The sequence below is a fragment of the Poecilia mexicana genome, unplaced genomic scaffold (assembly GCF_051168715.1).
Source record: "Poecilia mexicana isolate PSO_F unplaced genomic scaffold, ASM5116871v1 scaffold_9, whole genome shotgun sequence".
Classification (NCBI taxonomy): domain Eukaryota; kingdom Metazoa; phylum Chordata; class Actinopteri; order Cyprinodontiformes; family Poeciliidae; genus Poecilia; species Poecilia mexicana.
This window is the reverse complement of record NW_028263378.1, coordinates 33378777-33393294: the sequence shown is the minus strand read 5'-3', so window position 1 is coordinate 33393294 and position 14518 is coordinate 33378777. Positions and strand designations below refer to the sequence as shown.

General features: G+C 42.3%; 1 long non-coding RNA gene across 1 annotated transcript; it reads left to right on the top strand.

Moving 5' to 3' along the window:
• The first annotated feature begins 549 nt into the window (after positions 1–549).
• LOC148157790 (uncharacterized) lies at positions 550–2637 on the top strand. The gene is made up of 3 exons (XR_015764336.1): positions 550–1143; positions 1265–1370; positions 1474–2637. It is a non-coding gene; the product is annotated as an uncharacterized LOC148157790 (long non-coding RNA).
• The last annotated feature ends 11881 nt before the right edge of the window (positions 2638–14518 follow it).

Sequence of the window (14518 nt, the reverse complement as noted above, 5' to 3'; positions counted from 1 at the left end):
TTTTAAATAACCGACTCCAAACCGATTTTCTGTTGTCAGTTTCAGTCAATACAAATTATAATCACAAGTACCTGATAAAACTGACATTTTCATTTGTTGTTAAAATATTATTCAAGTTTACAATGTATGATAAACCTGCTGCCTATGCTTACAGTTAAACTGATGCATTAAATTCAGCAAGGGCTTTTCTTTTTCTCAGAAGATAACTTGAACTAAACTTGACAGGTTTTCCTTGCTCCTCTGTCTTGTCATTGATGCAACACTATAAGAACCCAGCCAAAAGATCAATGCCATTTTTTCTGCCATTTTCTTTTTTTTATCTTTACTCATTAATGGATATGATTTAAAATGTAACTGAGTAACTTTATTCAAAACAAATTCAAGGAAAAGTAAAAGTTCAGCTTTTATAAACACCTTAAAGGACAAATTAGACAAATTGTAATTACACTAATAAATGTAAATGTAACTTACTACTTTACACCCCGTATGGCAGAACCAAAACACATATTTTTTTCCACATGTGAAGTGCTTCTACTTTCTGCATTATTCATACAGGTAGCCTATAATACAGTAAAATATTTATGATTTTACTTGTTTTGGTTCGCACAATGTGTGAGGATTTGGTTTTTCTGTGTTTATTTAGGTTTCTGTGTTCAGTTGAGTCTCCGTGTTTTCCTGCATACCCCTTGATTGTCTCCAGCTGTCTTTTGTTTCCCCATAATTACTCCCTGGTGTATTTAACTCCACCTGTGTCTGTGTTTCCCTGTCGGGTTCTTGTTGTTTGTCTATCCGGTCTGAAGTCGTATTTATTGCCAGTTGTCTCGCTTGCTACCAGAGTGAGAATCTTTGCTGTTGCTCGACTGTGCTGCCTGGAAAATTGTACCAGTTGCTACCAGTTCACCTTTGTTTTTAGTTTTGTTTTTAAAACATTTAGACATTTATAATTCCGAGTATATGTTTAATTCTTTTTGTCTCCTTGCTTTAGCTGTCCGGAGGAGCCAGCAGCTGTATCCTGGCTGATGGCATGACTCGTGGTCCTGTGGTCAGACTCCCATCTGCCTGCAAAGCTGCCGAGGTCAAAGCCTGGCTGGAGAGTCCAGATGGCTTTCAGGACATCTCAGAGGCTTTTGACAACAGCAGCAGGTAAATCGCTTGGTGTAGCTGTACAGACTCACTACATAAACTGTGTTTAAGACCAATACCAGTAAAAACTTCTTCTTGTCTTCTACAAATAATTTATGATTTTTGCATTTATTATTGGCAGATTTGCTCGGCTACAAAAGTTGCTGGTTGGTCTGGCTGGGAGAAATCTTTACATACGCTTCCAGTGCAGGACAGGAGATGCTATGGGAATGAATATGATCTCTAAGGTAACCATGAGAAAATAGTCTTCAACATATCAACTGTACTTATCAATTTACATAAATGTACCGTAAGCAACCTTTGTTTTAAAGAAAACTTGATTGTCTGCAGGGCACAGAAAAGGCTCTGAGCAGGCTGCAGCAGCACTTCCCTGAGCTGCAGGTAGTGGCAGTCAGTGGGAACTACTGTACAGACAAGAAACCTGCTGCTATCAACTGGATTGAAGGCAGGGGCAAGTCTGCTGTCTGTGAAGCTACAATCTCTGCAAAGGTGGTCCAAGAGGTAAGAGGAGTCAGGCCTACAAGTCAGGCCTACTCTTTACACAAAACTACTATGAAGGTTCTACTTTGCTTTCCCATTGTATTATGCTTTCTTCACATCATGTGCATACAGTTCAATAAATTATTTTCATTGTTTTAGTAGCATGGTTTTATGTTATGCTACATATACTTATAGAGGGTTATTTTTTCCTTTCACTACTTGTCCTACCACAGGGGCATGTCAGACAAAATATATATAAAATTTTGGATGGACCCTGAACTTTAGGTAAAGCTTTGTGATAAAAAGGCAAACATATTTGTATCTTCTTTTACCTAAGTTTTATAACTTGATTATTCTACATTTATTTTCAAAGATAATATTTAAATCTCGTCTTTAAAGCTGCTGTATGACAACAAAAAATAAAATAAGTCCTCCCCATCCATCTCCATCCCTTCCCTCACTTCAGGGTCATGTTGAGGGGCACTCTTAAATTAAAAAAATCCAATGACCTTCATGATCTTAAAATCCTCAAAGTAATTGTATAAAGAATACAACTTTGTCCGAAGTTTATTTAAAATTGTTTCAGATCAATCTTTGATTTCAGTCCAGTAAATTCCTATCATTTGTTCAGATTGTTTATATAGAGTCAAATTCAGTCCAGCTATAAGTAAGTAGGTAAAATTTTATTTGTATAGGACTTTTCACTGATAAAATTACAAAGTGTGCCACTGAGGGTGGCAGCATGTTGGAGTAGTTCTGTGTTAGGGCTGTTGTAAACGAATATTTTAGTAATCGAGTGATCTATCGATTATTCTTACGATTAATCGAGTAATCGGATAAAAAAAAATTCTAAAATGAAATATTGGTAAATCTGGCATAATACCAGTGTTACTATCAGATATCAATATCAGTCCAATTTTTCATATTTGAGCATCCCTAACAGTTGCTTTTTTGTAGTTTAGAAAACTAACCTGTAACAATAATAGCTCACTTTCTAAGTTAACCAGAAGAAAAGTTATAGAAAAATCTGAAATTATATTGAATTTAATAACAAAGAGGCAGGCTCACAAATGTGCTTATAAAAAATGTCTACAATCCAGCTTTTAGTTTATGTATTCATCTTCAGTGAGTTTAATAGATTAATTAAACTCACCTTGTCACCTAACCTGTCACGCTTTTGGTTTGAAAATACGGGAAATGCCGCCTGGAGTGGGAGGAGAGGGCGAATGAAGAATGTAAGATGGGGTGGAGGGGAGGAAATAGACCAGCGGACTGACGAACCGTTAGACCGGGGGACGAACACGGGGGGAAGCAATACGGGATATTTACGACACCTTCACTGGTCACACTCAGAAACTCATCTACCAGCCATGTACGATGCGCTCCGCCACCCGTTTCTTCAGACCGGGATATGAAATTTATTGTGCGGTTCGTCGGTAAAGCTACATTTACACTGTAAGCATCAGCTACTCAGCCGCCCGCCCTGTTCAGTCTATCCGCTCACCTCAGCGCTCTTCCCGCCGTTCGCTTTCAACCAGCAGCCCCGGAGGAGAAATGCTGCCGTACTCCAGGCATTCCCCCAGTCATTTTAAGGATGCTTATTGGTTCCCCAAAAACGATAAAAAGTCGGGCATTATCATCAATCAATAAAATCCCCACGGACCAATCTTGAAGATTGGACTTTATGCCGCTGAGACTTAGCTTTTGTCAACAACTCAGAGGCGGAAGTGAGAGCTCCTCGCAACGCAAATGAAGTCCCGGCCGGAACACGGTGCGCTAACTAATAAAACATAAATTAACGAAGCTTCGAGGCAGGTAAATTTTCCTCGAGGAATTTTAGTAATCGAGGTACTCGAATCATTCGAGGAATCGTTTCAGCCCTATTCTGTGTTTTCATTGAGATTTTGTCTTTTTTTGGCCCAAGCAGCAAAGCCCTGCGAAGGCCTATTGTAATCGTACTGTTTCTTGTTATTGTGCTTCTGCCAAATTAATTGGCTTTTTGGGGGCTTTATCAATTCAAAAACTCACCAAACTTGGCAGATGCATCAAGTCTGCGTGAAAATTGCGTATTTTAAAATCCTTGCAAAAATCATACAAGAAACGGCTCATCAGCGCCACCTGTTGTCATAGTGCAAGTCAAACAGGAAGTCGGCCATTTCGGATTTAAGTTCCGATTTTGATCCCATTTTGGCCGTTTACAGCCTTCGTATTTGATCAAACTCTTCCTAGGGATTTCGATCGATCAGCTTCAAACTTGGTCTGTTCGTTCTTAAGGTATGGCCGATTAAAAGTTATCAAAACTGTGAGTTTTCGTGCATGCTGAAGGGGTGTTATCAGGGGTCAAAGTTCACCTACTCGCCATGAAACACGAAACTGTTATCTCCTACACAAAAACTCAGAGGCACCAAACTTTCAGTAATTGATCATCTGGTGACCTACAATGCCTAATGGTCAAATGATGACATCACTTAGGCCACGTACCCCTGAGAACAGGAAGTGTCATGTTTTACTGTGACCCCTTTGACTTTATCAACATGAAACTGTGTCCAGAGACAGAAGACATGTTGGTGAGAAGTGGATTCCAACCCTGACCGGTATCAATGAAGTGGGTGGGCGTGGCGAGGTGACCTGTAACGCTGTTGCGATACGTTTGGCTTCAAATTCCACGGTTTTGAGCCGAGCTGCACCAAACTCACTAGGATTGATCTTTATCCACCCTCTGACAGGAATCCATAACAAACTTTGGTGGGTGTGGCCTAATTTCTCTACAGCGCCCCCTATAATATTTTAAATGATCAGCCCCAAGCTATGCTTTAACCTAGAATAATGAAACTTGGTACACATGTGTACCAAGGGCATACCAAGGGCATATCAAGACATACAAATTTTTTTCTTGGAGCAATGGTCCAAACCCAACAGGAAGTCGGCCATTTTGGATCAAAGCCGTCATTTTCATTTTTATAGACGTCGTATCTGATTGAACCCGTCCTACAGTTTTTAAGCTACAGACTTCAGAATTACTCAGCACACTCTTGAGGCATCGAAGGTAAAAAGTTATCAAAAGATTTCTCGTACATCAAGCATGTGGCCGTGGCTAAGTGTCAAACTTTGACTATTTGCCATGAAACATCAAGGTTCAATAACTTCCACATGCAAGGTCACAGCTGCATCAGACTTTCTATGTCTCACTATAGACCAGTCTTGATCACATTCTCATGTTCAATTGATATCACCTTAGCCCCACCCACTTCTGACAGGAAGTCACCCGTTTTTTCAACTGTATGTTTTACTTTTACTCTGATTCAGATGGGTTTAATCCTGTGCCATCTGACATAACTTCTCGGTGTAGAAGGAGCCGCTTGCAGCTTTAATTTTTTTTATTATTATTTTCAAACATTAATTACTGCTTTTTTGGAGAAAAAAAATATTTTTTGGACAGCTGTTTCTTTTTTTTGAATGCTGTGGTTTGACTGATTTTTGGCAATATTTTCATATTTTTGTTATGATGCATAACTATAGCAACAGAGTGGTTTACAACAGAGAGCAGTTGATCAACATTTTAAAAGCTGACATAATGCCACAGCTGTAGCCAGAAATCCCAGAGAAGTTGAAATGGAGGCATCATAGATGGAGAACAGCAACAAGGAGACAGAGAAGGAGGAAGGTCAAACCATCTGTACCATCCATGGGCAACGTGAGATCGTTAGGTAACAAGATGGAAGAACTTCAAGCCCTGACAAGAACTCAGCAAGAGTATAAGGAAGGCAGCATAATGTGCTTTTCATAAACATGGTTGTTGGATTGTATCCCCAACTCAACATCTCTCTGCCAAGCTTCCTCACTACTTGAGCAGACAGATTTAAAGAGCAGCAGGAAAAAGGGAGGTGGATTAGCAGTGTTTGAACAACAGATGGTGTTATCCAGGACATGTTACTGTGAAGTGTTGTCTCTGCAGTCTAGACCAGTGTTTCTCAACTCTGGTCCTACCGCCCCCCTGTCCTGCATGTTTTAGGTGTTTCCCTTCTGCCACACACCTGAATTGTATCTCTGGGTGATTAACAGACTTCTGCAGTACTTGATGGTCATGCAATCATTTGAATCAGCGCACATTTAAAACATGCAGAGCAGGGGGGCGGTGAGAACCTGGGTTGAGAAACACTGGTCTAGACATTGAACTCTTGGAAGTAAGTTTCCGACCATTATAAGTAAAGCTATAAGGTCTACTTTCTCGCCTAAAAACAAATTTAAATGAGTTTTCGTGGCAATTAATGGTGGTAAAAATGCAATACATTTCTGTACTGACCTTCTCTATTTACCGCTGCTGGTGGCGCATTGCATTGTGGGATATCTTGCTGCCTCAAGTCCGCAGAAGGATGCATTCATAGACATAATATAAGCATAGACGCCTCATGGACCGCTCCGGCGCAGGAAATACGGCGGCCATCTTGGAGCGGTATACCCTCCTATTTTGCTCAATCAAAACAGCACAAGATGCCTCAGCACTGAGGGATATTGTTGTTCTGGTCGATGGATTACTGATGCGAGGGCTCCACAGACAACATTTCACAAGTAAGATGGACATATTATTGTGTATATATTGTGATTAGAATATTACTTTACTGTATTTATGTCCACCGGCGAGATACCAGCTAATATTAGCTACAGTGCTTGGTGTAATACGGGTTCAGCCCCGCTATGAAGGCTAACTGAGATTCTGTTAATCTAAAAAATTAATTATTCTCTAACATTGACTTAGATTATCTGACACAAGGGCCTATATTAGAAATGAAACAATATAACACATATTATAAAACTTATATTATGTGTTATAACATTCACCGGCAAAGTTTACACAGGTGGTAAAGACTATTATTTATATTCTTTCACTCTGTCAAAGTAAGATACATCCTAAATCTTCCATTTTTGTTTTGAAAGTTTCCTAAAGACACGATGTGAGGAAGAAGAGGGAGATATCTATAAAGAGAGACGGATTCACTGCAGCACGGATGAATCTCACATCAGATTTTGGACTCGTCGGCTGAAAAAAAAAATATATATATATATAATTCATTATTAATCTTTATTTATAGTGTTTGTATAGTTATATAAATATATATTGATATTACTAAATAATTTATTAAATAAATTATGAACAGCTGTGTGCTTTGTAATATGCTCTTCATACATCGATATCAGAATATTCCATTCCTATTCTATTGTTATAGCCACTAAGCATATTTAAATATGATGAACTATGTATTAAAAACATACTTAAAAAATACAATTGTTTATAAATGTTGCTTTGATAAATGTTTGAATATGGTTTACAGTAACAAAAAAGTGTGTTATGATCGATTAAATCCGCTGATATGTCATTGTGCTGCTAAACACATAACGCTGAGTGGAGTGGAGTACCGCTCCAAGATGGCCGCCCTAAATCTCGTCAGCGACAATAGGCAAGAGCGGTCCATGAGGCGTCTATCCTTATATTATGTCTATGGATGCATTGATGCATCCTCGATAAAATGGGCGGAGCAAGAACACATCCAGGTACTTTGAGCGTTCTTGCCTGGATGTGTACTTTGAATTGGAACAGTACTTGGGCCGTTGTCGATGACGTTTCACGAGGACGCGAGAACACAAGTACAGACAAGAACGCATATTGAGAAACGGCCATGCAAACATTTTCCATACTAAGAACAGAACACTGAATCCATTACTCCAACAGCTACAGCCAGTCTAAGTAACTGACTCAGTAGCAATGAGGAAAAAAAGCAACATGAACACTTTGCAAGCTAGTGGCTTTTCACTAGCTTATCGAGCTATCAAAACTGCCTCGTTACTCTCTCCCAAGCACACAACTTACAAATTTGATCAGTAACAACTGTTTTTTTGTGAACTACTTTGATAAACGATGATGTACTGATCTGTACTAGAGCTAAGCCCCGGTGCTAATAACAGTAGCTAGCAAAGTGAAAACCAAAGAACATGCAGAAGGTTTACAAATGACTTCTCATACAGAATGATAATTTTTGTGGAAACATTCCCAACTACAAAAAATAATATTTAGATCACTTACCTAATCGGTCCACCTCCAAAGACTTGTCTTGTGGTCTTGTGGCTGAATAGTCAGAAGAAACTGCGCGGCAATCGCGATATCTTTAAAATTATCTTTTGACTTCTTATTGGTTAAGATTCAAAAGCCCGCTGTTATTATTGTCCAATCATATTTAATTCTTGTCTTTGTTATATTGCATCATTTCCGGTAATGATAAAACATGATTACAATGGTTTTAGTAATCTAATTTAATCACATTAAATCAACATATGAAAAATTTGTAGTTTCATTATTGTTGGTTATTAAGTAAATTGTTCTTTATTCAATTGTGTAAATACAAGAAAGATGACTGAATTGTGTAGTATTAACTTATTTTGTTTGTGCAAATTCAAAAACCCCTCAATTCTCATTTTTTCAGTGTAGCATAAATGTCTGTTGAACTGGACCGTTCACGCTAATTTTCTATTAGCAGCTTTACAAATCTTTTACATTACATTACATTACCAAGGCACATTAAAACAAACCTTTATCTTGGCTTTTTTTCTATTCTTCCTCTTTCTTTTCTCCCTCCCTGAAGGATAAGTCCTTTTTTGAGACATTGTTTTGCTTACTTAACTTCTGACCAGAGCTTTGGACGTTTGGATGCTCTGCACGTTGCACGGCAGCGAAGCGTGCGGTATACCTACCGCGGCCACCAGTGGGCACCAAGAGCAATTTTTTTTCTTTTTATCCATAAAATAAAGATTTCTACATACGTTATAAAATATTTATTATTGTAAAATCAAATCACTTTGTGGTGAAATTGTGTGTTTTTGATATAATGACATAGAAATTATTACCAAAAACATCAGCTCCACTGAGGGGGCCCCTTAGTGGCCTTGGGGCCCTAAGCCGCTGCTTACTTTGCTTATGCCTTGGGCCGGCCCTGTAATAACTCCTAGTTGATGTTATTACTTTAATATGGTATACTGTTCCTTGTATACTTGATGTACCTTGTTCTTCAATAATAAAAAAAGTTATAATAATAATTATGTATGTGTATACTAAAAACTTTAAGTTCTATTATATTAATTGGTCATAATTAATAGAATTGGACAGGTTGACAGATGAGGTTAGACAGGAATCTCCATGGACTATGATGTTTGCAGATGACATTGTAATCTGTGGTGAGAGCAGAGAACAGGTGGAGGAAAATCTCGAGAGATGGAGGCTTGCCCTTTAAAGGAGAGGAATGAAGGTTAGCCGTAGCAAGACAGAATACATGTGTGTGAATGAGAGAGACCCAAGTGGAGACATGAGGTTACAGGGAACAGAAATAAAGAAAGTGAAAGATTTTAAGTACTTAGGGTCAACAGTCCAGAACAATGGTGAATGTAGAAAAGAAGTGAAGAAAAGTGTCAGGTGTGATGTTTGATAAAAGAGTATCAGTAAGAATGAAGGGAAAAATGTACAAGACAGTAGGTGAGACCAGCAATGCTGATTGGTTTAGAGACGGTGCCAATGACGAAGAGACAGGAGGCAGAGCTGGAGGTAGCAGAGATGAAGATGTTTAGGTTCTCTTTGGGAGTGACAGGGATGGATAAGATCAGAAATGAATACATCAGAGGAACAGCTCATGTCATATGTGTAGGAGATAAAGTCCGGGAAGCCAGATTGAGATGGTTTGGACATGTACAAAGGAGAGACACTGAATAAATCGGTAGAAGGATGCCGAGGATGGACCTGCCAGGAAAGAGACCTAGAGGAAGACCAAAGAGGAGATTTATGGATGGAGTGACAGAGGACATGAAGGTAGTTGGTGTGAGAGAAGAAGATGCGGAAGACAGAGTTACATGGAGATGGATGACTCGCTGTGGCGACCCCTGAAGGGAAAAGGCCAAAAGGCAAAGAAGAAGAAGACATTAACTGGTGAGAATAAATAAAACAAAGTCATTAATTGTGCAACAAAGCCCTTTTTTCCTGAATTTCTTTTTATTTTAAAGCCTTCAATAAATTTTTGACATAATAGCAAATATCTGAGAAAAGCTTTGAATAATGGTCATGTTTTATACATTTAGATGCATGATTTAGATCATGTTTAAAATATCTAACTTTGGCTTTTGGAGGGTACGGTATAAGAATTGCAAAATGACTTTGATGTACGTAAATGATCAGTAATAAGACCACAGACCAATGTTACTTAACAAAAATCACTGTGGAGAAAGAAAATATGCAAGGGAATGCCACCCCTGTGTAACCTAAATAAATTGTGGTAATGTGGCCTCGGTTTTCCCTTTTGTTTTTGGAGTTTTATCTATATTCTATATTGTTTTTGATTGCTTGTTATGTACTTTCTTAGGTTTAGTTGAGTTAAACTTTTGAGTTACTGTTTTGCATGTTTTCTGATTGGTTATTTTGGAGGTCACGTGCCCGGATACCCGGAGAGGCCCCACTGCACCGGCGCAGGTGCTATGCATCTACTTAATGAGCATGGAGACTGGAAAGGACAGAAGAAGGCAATACGTGGCTAGAAAAGGAGTAGACGGACCTGGGGTGATCGCGTTGTTGGAGCTGGAGGACGGTGCATGCAGACCGGTGGACTAGACGGGGAAACTGGTCGCCGTTGAGGAGCGGGTGGCTGGATCGTTGATGAAGTCCGCCAGGAACTGGAGGATTAGCCAGATCGAACCAAGGGGCTGAGCGTAGTGGAGGACCGCGCCCTTCCTTCTTGCCCAGCTAAGACAATTATAGACTTGCTTATTGACTTATTGTCAAGGACTGCCTGCACCTCCTTCTCTTTTGATTATTTGTTTTTTAAAAATAAATTATTGTAACTTTTATGGGTTTGTTTTGAAACTGTCCACAATACCTGCAGTTATTTATTTTTACACCACTCGGGTGCCACAAAATGGTGCTGAATCTCCAATATTAAGTCTTTCCTATTATTTTCTTTTCCCTGAATACTACTACTTTGGAATTCATGCACACCACCACCATCTGGTCGAACCTCCTCTACTCATCCATCCATCCATCCATTTTCTTCCGCTTATACGGGGTCGGGTCGCGGGGGCAGCAGCTTCAGAAGGGAGGCCCAGACTTCCCTGTCCCCAGCCACTTCTTCCAGCTCCTCCGGGGAATCCCAAGGCGTTGCCAGGCCAGCCGAGAGACATAGTCCTTCTACCGTGTCCTGGGTCTTCCCCGGGGCCTCCTCCCGGTGGGACGTGCCCGGAACACCTCACCAGGGAGGCGTCCAGGAGACATCCTTACCACCTCAACTGGCTCCTCTCGACGTGAAGGAGCAGCAGCTCTACTCTGAGTCCCTCCCGGATGACCAAGCTTCTCACCCTATCTCTAAGGGAGAGCCCAGCCACCCTGCGGAGGAAACCCATTTTGGTCGCTTGTATCTGGTACCTTGTTCTTTTGGTCATGACCCAAAGCTCATGACCATAGATGAGGGTGGGAACGTAGATCAACCGGTAAATCGAGAGCTTCACTTTTTGACTCAGTTCTCTCTTCACGACGGACCGGTACAGCGCCCATTTCACGGCAGACGCTGCCCCAATCCGCCTGTCGATCTCCCGCTCCCTTCTTCCTTCATTCGTGAACAAGATCACCAGATACTTAAACTCCTCCACTTGAGGCAGGACGACCCCCTGACCTGGAGAAGGCACTCTACCCTTTTCCGGCTCAAGACCATGGCCTCGGATTTGGAGGCACTGAGCCTCATCCCGGCCGCTTCACACTCGGCTGCGAACCGCTCCAGATCACGAGTTGATGAAGCCAATAGGACCACATCATCTGCAAAAAGCAGAGACGCGATCCTAAGGCCACCAAAACGGATTCCCTCAACTTCCTATACTCACTTCAACTTCCTATACTCACTTCAAGCTTATGACTGCCACCATTTCAGCTGTAAAAACATAGTTGATCTAAGATGCATTTGGAAATTTATATTTTAAACACTTGAATAAATATTCCTATTCCCACATATCCTTTTGTGTAAGCATCAAAGTGCTGGTGTCCAGATCCTAATATATTCCACCTGGTGAGGAAAGGTGTGCACCTCCAGCAGATCAGGTGCTGTCATGAGGATTGGGCCCTCCTGGCCTCCATCACACGAATTGCAAAGAAGCTGGCAGACACTTGTACATTTGCCTGACATTCCATTCCGTGTTGACTGTGGAAATTTGATTTTTACAGTTCTTTTTCATGTTCAACTAGGATGGAAACAGATCTTTGGTTCTCATATCTTTTGTTAATGTAAAAACCCAGAATTCATCTCTAAAACCCACTTTCATCCAGAGTGCACTATCTCTATGCATAATTTGCCTTTGTTTAGGTGTTAGTGAAGGTATGTGCTCAAATTCTTTGTATAGAAATAATTTCTTTAAATTATTTGTTACAGTTCAGTCACAGATTTCTGTTTCTGCATTTTTTCCTTGCAAGACATTTTAATTGGAAATTCCTACCCTCATGCTTTCATGTCTCTTTATGTACCTGGGTGTTTTTTTTGTTTGCTACAACCTTACTGTCATGTTTGTTGTGGTGAGGATAGGAACGCAGGTAGACCCAGGATGTAGATGAAGATGATGAGTTTAATGATAAACCAGGAAACCGAGCAACAGAGAATGGCAGGAGGAACATCTGACGGCACGGGGAAACCAGGTAACACTTTACGTAAAACATTAGACAAGGATCCGACGAGAGACAACAGGTGGGTTTAAATACACACGGGGTAATCAAGAGGATGAGACACACCTGGGGCGGCTACCAGACGCCCAACGAAAAGTCCAAAAAAAAAAAAAAACACGACCCAACAGGGTGGGCGGAGGGGCGACAGCAGGAGGGCTAGAGTCCAGGAAACGAAACCAAATCCAAACAGGAAACTAAACAGGATAAACAGTCCGGGGGCGGTACGCTGGAAGGCGACGTCGGAGGCGGCGCTCGAGTCGCGGAGGGCGGCGCTCGAGTCGCGGAGGGCGGCGCTCGAGTCGCGGAGGGCGGCGACGTCGGAGGCGGCGCTCGAGTCGCGGAGGGCGGCGACGCAGGAAATGGACGAGGAGGCTGCTCTGGAGGGCCGGCAGGAAGGCCGGCTGGGGGCTCTGGAGAAGGACTGGGAGTCTCTGAGGGAGCGTCCGCAAACTCGGGGGGCGGAGCCACAAGAAACTCAGGAGGAGTGTCCGCAAGCTCGGGGGGCGGAGCCACAAGAAACTCGGGGGACGCGGGAAACTCTGGAGTGGGGGGCTGCTCACATGCAGCGGGCGCGGGAAACTCTGGAGCAGGGGGCTGCTCACATGCAGCGGGCGCGGGAAACTCTGGAGCAGGGGGCTGCTCACATGCAGCGGGCGCAGGAAACTCTGGAGCTGGGGGCTGCTCACATGCAGCTGGCGTGGGAAACTCTGCAGCTGGGGGCTGCTCACATGCAGCTGGCGCGGGAAACTCTGCAGCTGGGGGCTGCTCACATGCAGCTGGCGCGGGAAACTCTGGAACAGGGGGCTGCTCACATGCAGCAGGCGCAGGAAACTCTGGAGCGGGCGGAGACAAACGCCGCCTCGGCGCTGGGACCGGAGGCAGCGGGGAACGATGCTGTCTCGGAGCTGGGACCAGAGGCAGCTGCAGGCGGAGCCCAGGGGCCGGGACCAGAGGCGGCTCAGGGCAGCGGTGACGGCTTAGCCCAGGGGCCGGGACCTCCAGCGGCTCAGGGCAGCCGTGACGGTGGGGTCCGACCCCCGGCGGGCGGATCGCCAGCTGCAATCCCCATAGTGGTCCCAGGTGCAAAAGAGCCCCTCCACAAAACTCCTCCAGGGAGACCGCTCCAAACACCCGCCAGGGGTTCCACCGTCGGGTGTGGGCCTGCCACATGGGTCCCTCACCTTTTCTGTGGTCGGATCCTACTGTCATGATGTGGTTTGTTGTGGTGAGGATAGGAACGCAGGTAGACCCAGGATGTAGGTGAAGATGATGAGTTTAATGATGATAAACCAGGAAACCGAGCAACAGAGAACGGCAGGAGGAACATCTGACGGCACGGGGAAACCAGGTAACACTTGACATAAAACAACATTAGGCAAGGATCCGACGAGAGACAAGGACAACAGGTGGGTTTAAATACACACGGGGTAATCAAGGGGATGAGACACACCTGGGAAACAATCAACGGGGCGGACAGGACAGAGACTCACAGGAAAAGCAGGACTAAACACAGGAAATCTCAAAAATAAACACACAGAAACACGGATCGTGACACTTCCTATTTGTTTGGTACTCTATACTGGTGTTCCGTCTTGAAGGAATCTTACCATTCTTTGTCTTGTTGACAGCTCTCTTTTCGGGGTTATGTTCCCTGCCAGTCAGCAGCTCCAAAAGCTTGGTGGGTCTATAAGTTCTGTTTTCTAACTGCAGACACATTTGCAGATAGACTCAGCTTTTGTATTTACATATTTCTTTTCTTCTACTCAAAGTGAAAAACAACATCTCAGAAGTACCTAACATGTTTTGAGGGATGGCTTATGAAGTTTTGCTGGATATCTGTCTATTTTTGTGTGTGAGTTGAATATAGCTGAGAAATAATTTTCTGTTAATAGACGTTGATATGTCAGTTTCTTAAGTGGAGTAAGTTAATGAAAATTAACTGCTTAAGAAAAAGTTTAATTTAACTGAAACTAAATCCTATTCAAACTGTATATCGTAAAAAAGTTCAGTTCCTTCAGTAGGGTTTAGATAACTACAGACCAACTATATACCAGAAAAAGGAGATGAAGGACAAAAACAACATTAACTGTGAAGTCGGGTATGAAAGGAGACAGTGAATGCACCATGAGACTGGTCTGGTCAGACAGGTCAAGTGAGTTTCACACT